Raw genomic sequence first — 13,998 nt, forward strand, 5'->3', positions numbered from 1 at the left:
GGCAGCCCAGGCCCCAGAGCCCGCCACGCGGTAGGGCAGGCAGGAGCCCAGAGCCCACTGTGTGGCAGGGCAGCCAGACCTGACCCACATGGCCTTTAGCCCAAAGGTGAGCTGGGTCACAACCGTGTGCCTATTGGGCTGCATGCAGCACACAGATCATGGGTTGAGAAGCACTCCTCTAAAGAGAAGCCCTTTAACAAAATAACCTAGTTTGAAAACTGAAAGATGATATTGGGAAGAACTAGTAAAAGGTGTTTCGGGTGACTCTTGGTGAATTCAGGTTGCGACGTGTGGCTAAAAAGGATGAAATGGCTTACAGGCTGAATGACCCAAAGCCCACCTTTAAAGTCATGTTAGAGGGTATGGGAATGATAATTAGGATCATTCATGCTAAATAGACTAGAACTTTGAAAACCTATATTGTTAGAATTAGTACTAATTACACTGCTCTACAGCTAAAATGCTTCTGAAATAAATGTAGTCCAACTTTACTAATTCTGGGTCACTGAGAACGAAAATGATGCTTAAAATTGTTGATTGGCTCTAGTTTTCAAGATATGCTATTGGGTCAGTATATATGACCCTTGACTTGGGAATGGCAGAGGATAAGTGAGTTATAAAGGGAAGGGATCTCAGTTTAAACCAGAAATGACTAAAATACATCTTTGACTGGATCTATGAATAAATCTATGACTGAGTTTGGACAGTACTTGCTTTTTAGGCAAAACAATGAATAATGCAATCTGAAGCTGGTATTGCATCATACCTGATATGAATTGCATCATGTTATTCCTAGAAGTCATGGATGATGCAATCATAATGAAGCTTACATCACTCTGCTGAACAAATTGCCCTATATCAGCTCTAGAAATCACATAATGTCATGCTCTCTGATTTGTCGGTGTTTGATTTTGCAAAGGGACACATTTCTGTTTAGTCAAAGTGAGCAGAGATGCCTCGTACTTGTGTGAACAGTGCAGATGTCTGCTATGTTTGTGGTGAAGTGACTTTTGCATCACAAAAGTGCAGTATAACCACTATGGTTAAGAAAGCCTATCACCTTTCTTTTGGCTGCAAAATTGGAGATCAGGACAAGAGGTGGGCCCCACACATATGCTGCAACACTTGTGCAACAAATCATCGCCAGTGGTTGAACAGGAAAAGGAAATCTATGCCTTTTGCAGTGCCAATGATCTGGAGAGAGCCAACAGATCATACCAGCAATTGTTACTTCTGCATGGTGCCTCCAGTTGGGAAAGGTGTGTCAAAGAAGAAAAAGTGGACTGTGCATTATCCGAACATTCCATCAGCTATACGCCCAGTACCCCACGGAGAAGGACTGCTGGTTCCTGATGCACCAGAGTCCTTCTCACTTGAGTCAGACGAGGAAGAGGAAGAGGATGAAACTTCTGGTCCTGAACCATCAATGTCACAGGACCCACATTTTCTCCCATCCTCCTCCTCTGAACCACACCTCAGAACACAAGGTGAACTGAATGACCTTGTCAGGGATTTGGAACTACCCAAGAGTAAGGCAGAGTTGTTGGGCTCCAGACTACAGCAGTGGAATCTCCTGGCAGGCTATCAGGGCAAATGAAGCCCATCAGTGCTTGCAGACTATTGCTGAACAGTGACAAGAGATGCTCCATTTAATGAATACAAGAGACAAGCCAAGAAGCGCCGAGTAGACACTGAATAGGACTAAACTATGTACATAATAGTTTTTTGCCTTTTGTTTCATAATAAATTTTAGTTATATAACCCTTTTGCTGATTTTAAAGTGTTACATAAACAGGACAGGTGAAATGTTATCATGTAAAGCAACCATAAACACATGAAAAGACCTAGGTTTACAATTTATGATTAAAACTTTACTATCTACACAATATACATAGACATAAAATGTAAAAACTTAAATATCTTAGAAACAGTAGCCAATCAGTTGTTTTAACTGTCATATTTGAATTCAGCACATCAAAATAGGTAATAAATAGCACATTTTATCTCTGAAGTAGACAACTTCTCAAAAATTGTAGACCAGGGTTATGTGTACCTTAGACGCTTCCCATAAACAGACAGTTCCTGTTTGTCACTATAACTATTGATTCAGAGATCAAAAGGGAATATTAACATTTGGATTAATCTTGAGTAAAATAACGTCATTGTCTATACGACTCTTTGAAGTTTGTAATAGACTGCCTAATGGAAAAATCGTCCTATGTTAATTTGTGTAACTAATTACTCGTGGTGTTTAGAAAGCAAAAGGTTACATCAAAAGCCTATTGTTTAACCAGGATGCTATAAGACTGTATAAAAAGACCCTTGGGTCCTGATTATGTCATCTCAGATGTGCTTAGGCTTCATCAGGGGAAGTTTGAGTTACAAGACTGAGGTCCCAGTTATGCTGATATGCCCTGAAAGAGATTTGAACATTGGACTATGACCTATGAACTGATTTCTAAAGGAACTCTGCAACTACAAAACTCTGCTGTGAATCAGAACCTCAGTGATTTGAACAGATGTCCGTATGTATATTGAGCTTTTAACCATTCTCTCTCTATTTTGTTTTTTTAATAAATTTTACCTAAGTTAATAAGAATTGGCTGTAGCATGTATTTGGGTAAGATCCGAAACATTTGTTAACCTGGGAGGTAATGTGTCCAATCCTTTGGGATTGGGAGAACCTTTTCTTTTATATGATGAAATAAGATTTACAGATATTTTCATCATATTTGACATGGGTAACTAGATGGAGGCCTGAAGCTGTATCACTTTGAGGGAACTGTGTTGTTTAGACTTCTGAGTAACCAGTAAGGTATAAAGAAGCTGTTTTATGCTGGCTTGGTGAATCTAAGTATTGAAATATCCACCAGCTTTATGGGAATTGTCTGCCCATTTTTTGCAGTTCACCCTAATTGAGTGACCACAGCTGTCTCCCCACTAGGACTCTGGTCACACAGGTATTTACTGAAGAAAACTGAAAGAACATAATTAATTCTGGCAAAGAAAATAAAGATTGAAAAATCTTTAAAAAAAACCAAACTCAATTTTATATTGAATTGTACACTTTGTTCTCCATACAGTTAATCTTCCACAAAGAAGTTCTTACATCTCACTATTAGCAAGCTGCTGGAGATTTAGTTCCTTGCTTTGTTAAAGCCACATATCTGCTGCTAAAGCAGAAAAAAAAACACTTAAACAATAATGAACTTACTTTTGAGATCCTGGAAGTCCCCTAACTTGATCCCAGTAGATTTGCAATATTGCTTTAATTAATGACAACTGTATACTTCTGAGACCATCTGTCCATTTGTACAGAATAGCTAAGCCTTATTAGATAGAAAAAGGGTCAGCGGTACCATCTTCCTGTAGCTTAACTGATTTTTATATGGCTGTTTTGTGTATGAAGAGCTTAAAAGCAAATCAAGTAATTACTATCGTATAATATTAATTTAGCACCAAGGAAGTGCCCTGTGATGTATAAAACACAGAATAAAGAATCTCTGCTCTGAAAAGCTTACCAGATAGTACACACTGGGAAACCCACAGGAGGGACTAGCTTATTTTAAATTACTGTTATGAACTCACACCTTATGGGAACTCCCACCCCATCCTGCTCTACCCATTTTTTTCCTCCACTATGACTCCCAGTGGTTTCCTGCCAATGTGACTCCTATAGGGCTTCCCCTGCCTGCAACATTGCCAAGGGATTTCACAACAAATGGGGAAAAGGCAATAAATGTCACAGGGTGGGGGGAAAGATTTTGTCTCCATGTCTGTCTCTATATTTATCCCTCTCCTGTCCATTCCTTATGCAAACCTTCTGGAGGTGCTTCTGTGGCAGAGAGAGGTAAATAGTGGAACTTCCCAAGGATCTATATTGGGACTACAGCTGTTCAACATATTCATAAAAATCTGGAAATGGGGTAAATAGTGAAGTGGCAAAGTTTACAGATGATACAAAATTACTCAAGATAGTTAAATGCAAAGCAGATTATGCAGAGTTACAAAGGGATCTAACAAGACTGGGCAACAGAATGGCAGATTAAATTGAATGCTGATAAATATAAATTGATGCACATTGGAAAACATAATCCCAATGATACATACAAAATGAGGGTATAAAGTAGCGGCTACCACTCAAAAAGGTCTTTGAGTCATCATGGATTGTTCCCTGAAAACATCTACACAATGTGTAGTGACAGTTAATACTGTTAAGAACCATTAGGAAAGGGACATATAATAAAACAGAAAACATCATAATGCCACCATATAAATTGATGGTACCACCACACTTTGAATACTTCATGCCATTCTGGTCACTCCATTTCAAAAATATAGAGAAGGGCAACAAAATGATTAGGGGTATGGAACAGCTTCCATATGAGAAGAAATTTAAAAAGACTGGGACTGTTCATCTTAGAAAAGGGATGACTGAGGTTTGAAATATAAGGAAGTAGTATGTCACACAATGCTCAGTTAACCTGTGGAACTCATTGTCAGGGGATATTGTGAAGATCAAATACATAACTGAGTTTAAAAAATAAGAATTAGATAAATTCAGGAAGGATTTCTCCATCAAAGGCTATTAGCCAAGAGAGTCAGGGATGCCACCCCTTGCTCTGGGTGTCCCTAAACCTCTGACTGCCAGAAACTGGGACTGGACAACAGGGTATGGATCACTAGAAAATTGCCTTATCCTCTTCAATCTCTCTGAAGCATTTGGCATTGGTCACTATTGGCAGACAGAATACTGGTCTACATGAACCATTGGTGTGACTCAATATGGCCATTCTTATGTTCTTTTGCTAATACTCCAACACAAACCTTGTCCAGAAGAGAGCACCATCTTCTTGGCTCCATATCCTTATCTATATTTTCAAGATCTTCAGGTGGATATAATTCAGAATGAGGATTAACAAATTACAATATTTTATTTTAAAAATACCAAAAAACTTCTGAAATCTTTATATAACATTTTGCTTCTCTATAAAATTATCAGCTTTCCCTGCACTCAATCCTGTGAGATGCTGCGAACGCACAACTCCCTTAGGGCAGTGCTCAGTGGCACTCAGGATCAGTTCCTTAAAACTTAAGGACCATTTGTGTAAAGGTTTATCACATGCTTTGCTTAGGTATGGATGAAATTAACTTGGTGATTATTGGAGCATGATCTCTAAAAGAAGATGATGCAAAAACTACCTCATCAGTTTTATCCTAACCCTTTTCAAGTCCATAATAAGATAGGAAACTAGTTATTTTCTAACGTACGCTACACATTATAAAGCCTGCTCTGTTCTACTGGAGGTATATTATGCCCTCAGTCTTGAGTATAGGGCATGTGCCCAATCAGTAGAGTAAGACTATATTGGGTGATGGGGAGTCAATGTACCAATAAAGCTATTCCACAAAATGCAACAACTGCAGGTCTCTGGTATGACTTTTGTTTTTGAAAGATCTCAAGGAAATGAGTTGACATTTTAACAAGGAACTTGCAAAATGTATAGGAACTTGTTAAAATGGCTTAGACCATCTTAGATCATTAGTCTATAGATTACAGGCTGTCACAACCCCCACTTCTGTAAGCGGCACTATTGGGATCTAATGGATACCTGTCCTGGGAGCATAAAGGAAGGGTCAGATTTATTTTTTAAAGTTATTTAGGTGCCTAAAGATGCAGATCAGCATCTAGTAGGATTTTCAAACATGCCCACGTGTGTAGCTGCATCTTAAAGCATCATTTAATAAAAAATCTGACCAGAAGTATTGCCTCAATGTCATAGAAGTGGCCTGGCCAGTTTCGCTTCCTGCAGTTCCTATTGGCCGGGAACGGCGAACCGCAGCCACTGGGAGCTACGAGTGGCCATACCTGTGGATGCTGAGGTAAACAAAGCATCTCGCGGCCCACCAGGGGTTTACCCTGAACAAGCTGTGAACCAAGTTTGGGAACCCCTGCTCTAAACTGTGAAAACTGCATATTTATTGCTATCTTTTGTTTCCTATCTTTTAACCAGTTGCTGATCCATGAGAGGTTCTTCCCTCTTAACTCATTACTGCTTACTTTGCTTAAAAGCCATTGGTAAGGGACCTTGTCAAAGTTTTTTGAACATCCAAGTACACCATATCCACTTGATCATCGTTGTCCACACGTTTGTTAACCCCCCCCAAAGAATTCTAACATGTTGGTGAGGAATGATTTCCCTTTTCAAAAGCCCTATTAACATCTTTTGTTCATCTCTTTTATCTGTTTAATCTGTTTAATCAAATCTGAAGCTGAATTGGACTTAGGGCTCCAGTTTAGATTCAGTGGCATTAAAATCTCACAAGCTGTTTTCAGAATCAGAGCCACAGCAGCAGATCTGTATCCAGTAATTCAAACCTAAACTTATTTTTTCCAAAATTCAGAAGTTGGAATTTCTTTCGTCTTAACTCTTATTTTAAACTGGACTACTGGGTGGATGTATGTGATTCGTTATGAGATACAGAACCTTTCACTTTTAGGTCACTGAAACAAATCTGGCCCAACTCACTATGGACTAAAAGTTCCTATAGTCTGACAGCTCTTCAGCAGCATAAGTGACACCTGAGTTGGTGGTGTCTGTCTCGTTTCTAATGAATAGTGTCCACCTCACAAATCACCATGATAATCAGGGCATTATTCATAATTTGTACTGCAGTAGCATCGAGAATGCACAACTAAGTTTAGGGTCCTATCGAGCTAGACCAAGAGTCGGCATCTTCTGGCACGCGGCTCACCAGGGTAAGCACCCTGGCAGGTCGGGCCAGTTTGTTTATCTGCTGCATTGGCAGGTTCTTCTGATTGCGGCTCCCACTGGCTGCGGTTCACCGTCCCAGGCCAATGGGGGAAGCGGGAAGGGCCACGGGCTGAGGAATGTACTGGCCGCAGCTTCCTGCCTCCTGAATTGGCCTGGAATGGCGAACAGTAGCCAGTGGGAGCCGTGATCGGCCGAACCTGTGGACGCGGCAGATAAATAAACTGGTCCGGTCTGCCAGGGTGCTTACCCTGGCGAGCCACGTGTCAGAGGTTGCCGACCCCTGAGCTAGACACTGTACAGTGTGTCAATGTACACTGTCAGTCCCTCCTCCAGAGAGCATACACTCTAGACAAGAGAGGCAAAGCAGAAGCACAAACAGGTGAAGTGAATTTCCCAAGTTTGTGCAGCAGGACAATGACAGATTCAGGAATACAGTTCATGTTTCCTAATTCCATCTCTATGCCCTATCCATGGACCACATTACCTCTCACTTAGTATTATAATTATTCTACTCTTGTATTATGGTAGCACCCAAAGCCCCATTGGAGATTGGAGACCTCCTTGTGCTGGGCACTGTACAAAAACTGAAAGATAATCCCTATCCTGAAGGGCTTACAGCCTAAAGACAAACAGATGAAAGGTAGACGATGTTGATAGTCTTAGCAGAAAATCTAAAGCCAGAGTTATAGAACACTGGGCCAGCTTGGGAAAACATGTGAGCCTCCTTCCCATGTTGTACCTCTTCTCGGTAAACCGAGGAACTTAAAAATAGGGTTGCTTTATCTTACTGCTAGTTTAATCACATGTATTTGCATCACTGCTCAGAAATTTGGCTCTGTACCTTGCCCTACATATCATTTTGATTATCCTCCTCCATTAGCTTAGTGCATTTATTCAGCTAGTATCACTAAAGTCACAATGTTTTATAATTCAGTGAAGTGGCTATGATGTCTTATCTTTGTTGATGTCTGTAAAATTAATGTCTGTGTTTTTGAGAATCTTTAGTGTCTCCAAAATACCGAAAGGAGATTAATTCTCAGACACAATGAAGTTTGCCTAATGAACTTTTTATCAGAGGCCAATGCCAAATTAAACAAAGTGCTTAAAGCATTAAATCCTGCAAGGAATTATTATGAGTAATAATTTTAGCAGATTTAACTCTGAATTGATTATAGGAAATAGCCATTTTCTTACAGAAATAATTAATCTTGCTCTTTTAAGAAATCTGCCAAACTAGTTTTGGAAAAGTACAATATGCGCTTAGTTCCAGTCAAGGATATTTCTGGGTCATAACTTACTCCATGAATAGTCTGATTTCAGACAGGCTAGTTGAGGACTCAGATATATTAATGTAAGGAAGGATGGTATAAATGGCACAGTTACTGTTACAGTTTGTACCCCTTTACAAAACTATGACACATTTTGTACAAAGCATGCCTTGTGAGGTATCATTCAAAAACAAATAACCTGCTAATCATTAATGTCTGGTAAAATATGTGTGGCAACATCACATGTAAGATTAGAGGATTCCTCTGTATGGTATTACTAGACATCTTCCAAGTCTGGGAGGAGCAGCCACAAACTACTTCCCCAGAGACAAAAGGCTAGCCAACTCCTCAGCTAGTTGTCAACCAAATTAAATGAACCATCAGTTGGTTAACTGGCCATTCTTTGTCAAGAGAGAGGATGTGAGTGAAAATCTACATCTTGACAAAGAAACAGGTGGGGTTCCCATCCACACAGACTTTCTCTTTCCTGAACTTTAGCTGGAGATGTTTCTCAAAGAAGAGAGCTGGGCAGTGCATGATGTACATTTCTGGTGAAAATATGGGACTGGGAATTTGCTGGTGTTTACACTGCACTATAATGCATGAATGGCTGGATACAGCAGTCCCTATAACTGGGAGTAACTTACATTCTGAATTAGCCGTGTCTGAGCAGACCAAGAGTGATAGTTCTCACAGTAAAACAGCATAAAAGGCACCTCAGATTGGGGAACTGAAGGGACACAGCTATTTATCAATCCAGATTGTATCCTGAGTAATGTCACAGTTATGAACATCAAGGGGTTATAAGCATGAACCCCAAATTCAGGGAAGAGATGTTAGTTTCTATGCTTCACAGAAGAATAGTTTTCATACTTGAGAAACAATATATTGATTAAATGCAGACTCTTGCAGACAGGGAGTTCTCTGATGTCATCTGGTGTATAATGAAGTATGGAGTTAACTTAATGTAACCCTTATGTCCCCAGGAGGGGACAAATCTACTGATTCCACCTGTCTCATTACTGGCTCACCTTTGGAACAGTGGGCTATGAGTTCTCTGTGTGCCTTTTTATCCCTTCAAGAGAAACCAAAGAGATGTGTCTGCTCCTGTTACTGGAAGCCAACTATGTGCAGTCAAGTCCTTTCTTCCAACATGAAAGGTCTCTGCTCAGTTCACTTTTCTGGATGGTCCCATGATGTGTAAACTATCCAGGGCTTGCAACTGGATGCCCTGGCTTGTCAGACTTCTTTCCCAGCCCCCACAGGTTATTTGCATTTTAGGCACCTGAAAAAAAAGATATTTGGGATCCTGGTGAGTGGGGACCGTTGTCTCTGGAGCTTTCAAAATAGCAAGGTCCTACCATTCCATAAGGATTCAATACAGAAAATTACATGTAGAATTGAGATGTAAGGTAGTATACTCACCACCGATAGCACCCCTCTTGTGTCCTCATCTGTAGCACCTCATCTGCTTCTCGCTGGATCTTCCATGGCTAGGTCCTCTAGCCAAGTCACATAAAGTTCAGTCCCCTTCCAAGCTAACAAAAAGTCTAAGTGAAAGTCCACAGTAAATATCCAAATAATTCTTCAACCTCTGTCAGGCTTCACTGAAACATTTTTACTCGCTCTCCCTCAGGGCTTCTCCCAGAGGACTCTAATCTACTCTTGCCTTGGGGGTTTCCATGACCCTTCCTCAAGGGTTAGACGGGGACCTAGGCCCACTCTCTACCTTGGTTTCCAGACCAATGACCATGTATTAAGCAACTAGGTCTATTTTGTCAGACACACTGCTGGTCCCCCTCTACCTCTAAGCCCCCTTATGCTTATTCCCACAGCTTGTGTTTAACATAATCTCCCTTTGGTTCTCAGGCCTCTGGCTTCTCCCTAGATTCTCCCAGCTTCCCTTTTCTCTACTGAACTAATCCATTTCAGGCTTCACTGATGCACTTTTAACTGATCCTACCTCAGAGCATTCTCCACACGATCCTGATCAGCTATCTGTAGGTTCCTCTCTATGGAAGAATCCTACCTCCTCTACAGTTTCCTAACTAGTGAGCTTCCTCTGGTTCCTTATAAGGTCTAGGTGCCTAATGCTCCTTACCTAGCTCTGCCCCCTCTCACCACGAGACAGTCAGTCAGTCAGTCACAGGTGCACTAACTGGCTCTTAACTCCTTGCCTAACAGGTGATGGAAGTAAGCTGCATCACATAAGTGTTTTGAAAGTGTTCTGGCACAGACCTCTTGAAAAAAAAATTGTTGGTTTGAGGAAATTTTGTTCTTAGATGACCATAACTGCAACGTGTCAAGATTATAGTTTCCTAGCACTAAGTACAATTTTGAAGGAACAGTAATATCAGGAACTGATTAAAATAAATCTTACATTCCACTTAAATACTATGCTCTTATATAGCTTCTTTAATCAAAGTAAATCAGAGTGCTGTACAAAAATGGGTACTTACTACTGTGCCAGACGTGGCGCTGTTGTGTAATAATCGAAGAACACTGCTCAGTAAGAATTTTATGAATACTGTGTTGTCAGTGAGGTAAAGTTACTGTAGAGCTATAGTGCATTACTAAAATTTCCTGTATGAATGTATTGATGTAATTTATATTGGAAATAATAGAATGTTTACTGTATGCCTATAATGCTTGAATTCAAGGAAGACTTTCCCCAGAAAGAATACAATAGCCTCAGATAAGAACATGCCTCATCATATATTTGAAAGACAATAGTCAAAAATTTGGCTTCAAGTATCTTACATTCTGTCTACAGTAAGTTTCAAATCTGTTCTGACAGTGCTGAGAACTAACATCACAGGCCTATGAACAGTTACAAAAGTGACTTGGTCTCAGGATTAAGGAGTGATCAAAAGGACTGTTAAATGACTTTTTCCCTTAGACTGAGAGAGAAATTGTGAATTAAGGGAACAGACTAGGCCTAACGTATTTTAGAAGTCTTCGGGGGGAGAGGCTAAAAGAAGTGTAAACCTACCTGAATCCTCATGTGGAAGATGGTTAGACAACAGATAATCCACACCTGCATGTTTATTAAGAGCGGTTTTCTCTTCAGTGCTTTTGAGCTAAACACAGACTTTATTTTAAAGAAGTTTGGCTACAGGTTACCACTCTCATTGCTCCCAAAGAGAACAGAATTTTTGCCCGACCCTAAGTCAAGTCCACCTGAGATAAGCACAGCTATCTGACTGCAACCCAAAGCCCAGTGTGAGAGTGGGAGAATTGCTTGATTCCACCCCAAGACAGAGATCACGGCTAGAGGTCTGAGATGCAGATGTGTCCTCAAAGTGATCTGAAGGGGTCAGAGATGTAGTTAGCCCAGGAAATTGACAATTACACCCATTTTGAGATAAGGAAATTGAGACTCAGACAGGTGAATGTGACTTTGGAAGGTCACACACCAAGTCAGTGTCAGGGCTGTGGTTAAAACCTAGGTTTCCTGATTGTTAGTCTTCTGCTCTATCTACTAAACATTATTGCCTTCTTAATTACAATGCTAATATTTCACTTAATCTCTGCATAAGACCATGCTATCCAAATGTATCTCTTTTGGAGGTTAATATATAGTTAATGATAACTGCAGAGCAACTGTATTTCCTACAGTACTTTTTTTAATTCTTAAATATAGACTGGTATCCTCATGTAAATGTTTTTAACAGTTATTTCCACTTCTTCTCCTCAGTTACTTTAGTTTCTGTAGGTCACAGCCTCTTAAAGTGCTAAAACATCTCTGCTAGTTGATATCTCTTCCTGATACCTCAAATGGAATTTTCTTCTTGAGTCATTACATTTGGTTTTCCTTACTTCTGCATCAGGCGATACCTCATTACTACATATATTAACATTGTAAATTCACTGAACCTCATATTGGTGATCTTACATGGTTTTCCATAACCAAATATACTACTATATTTAATATGCTTACAAAAAATGAAGATTTGCAGATCAGGAGTCAGGTGCTAAAAAAAATGCAAAACAAAAAACACTAAAATGCATTTATTTTGTTCAGGTGAAAGTTTTCACTGCTTAATTTAAATTAAATAAGCATTAGCAAAGATATTCTAAACTGTACATTTTAGAATTCAGTTGAAATGTGACAGGTGGGCTGTTCCGAATAATTGCTTTTTAGTTTTAAATATATTGGATCACAAGTACTGGAAAAATGGAGATAGATACCTTTAGCTACAAATATATATAAGAAGAATTCACACAAACCTTTCCTCAGATATTAAGCCTGAGGGAAGTAGAATTTGAGGGTCTAAATTTGGTTAGCTTTTATGAATTTTAGGGTATATCTGGACTGTGGGATTTCAGAGCCTGGGCTCCAGCCCAGGCCCAAACATCTATACTGACATTTTATAGCTCCACAACCTAAGCCCTCTGAGCCGAGTCAGCAAACCCATGCCAGTTGTGGCTGTGCAATGGGTCTTTTATCACAATGTAAATGTACCTTACTTTCATACACCTCTGTTTGTTGTCTCTAGCCAGGACCTGAAGCAAGGATGTCCAAAGTCCATGAGATAAGTTGTTCTTCTGAGATTTCTAGCCCTATTTTGCAGACAGAAGAAACTCAGATAAATATATAAACTTTTGGGGTTATATCTGAACTAAACCTCTCAATAGTTTGCATATGCACACCTGGTGAAATCTATATGTAAATCCATATGCATTCTTGGTTATAACTAGAATATACAGTGATTGATACAAAACTACAATGTGATGTGATTCTGCAAATCATCATACTGTTGGAGGGGGCCGGGCCCCGAATAATTGGTAATATGGCATGGGGTTAAAGTTTATATTCTCAGGCCTGCCATTGCCCTCGAAGTACCCCTTAGATTAATCAATATGTTCCTTTAAAGCTAGCAAGAGTACATGCAATCATTTATCATTTTCTTTTGTTCTTTTGTTTATGGTATAAAATGTAATCGAGCAAAGGGGGGGGCTCTATAGTGTGGGTAAAGGATATAGTTTAATTAAAGGATCCGGTACTTAATGAATTGCAAATGATGAATTACGGCACCTGTAAGCATCTGTGTAAACAAGTGGAGTATATAAGGTGGGGAAAAGGATAGTGATTCGTGCATGATCTGAGATTTTATATCTCCTTGCACCTTATTTGACTCAAATAAAGATACTTGCTTCTCCACTCCGGTGTGTTCATTGGGGATATGCACACCAGGCAAACGAACCCCAAATGTTGCACCCCCCTGCAACAGCATCATCACTTTGCAACTATGGAGGACTTAAGCTGCAAATCAGCATCCCGGTCCTACCATCAATGTGACTAAAATCCCTTATTACTGTTGTTCACTTTGTCACCTACAATAGTACGGTTCTTGTAGTAGTATTTAAGGAATGTCTTGGAAGAGTGCTTCAGCCAGCCAGCCTGCCATCCTTGAATTATACTGCAGAGCCACACCAGCAAATTCAGTCCCAGACTGGTCCTCAGAATGGATGTCTTGTACTGTCCAACTCTTTCATTTTGGATAATTCAATCTCAAAAAAAGTCATAATTTTATTAATAGAAAATGATAGGTGTCTGTTACAGCTATCCCCCTATTCCATTTTGTTTCTTACAGCTGTCCCCATACTCCATTTTGTTTTTGTTCTCCTCCTGTGGCCGCTCTTCCCTGGCTGTTAAGTTGTTTACCAGGGCCACTGCCCTTCTCAAAGGGAGGGCCCCTTATGTTGTTTAACAAGAGCCATTGCCCTTCTCAAAGAGATGGCCACTTGTGCTGCATGCTAAATGGGACCACTGCCCTGTTCAAAGGGTTAGTCCTGTTATCACCTCGTTGAACCTGGGCTCAGTGTAGGGCAGGCAATGTCCAGAGCTGCAAGACCTATTGTTTTTTTAAGATCCTGGGCATGAGTCATAGGCCTCATGTGCTTTTGAGTCACCCATTGCACAGGACTCTGCACAGACATGTTTCTGTGCT

The sequence above is a fragment of the Gopherus evgoodei genome, chromosome 1 (assembly GCF_007399415.2).
Source record: "Gopherus evgoodei ecotype Sinaloan lineage chromosome 1, rGopEvg1_v1.p, whole genome shotgun sequence".
Lineage (NCBI taxonomy): Eukaryota > Metazoa > Chordata > Testudines > Testudinidae > Gopherus > Gopherus evgoodei.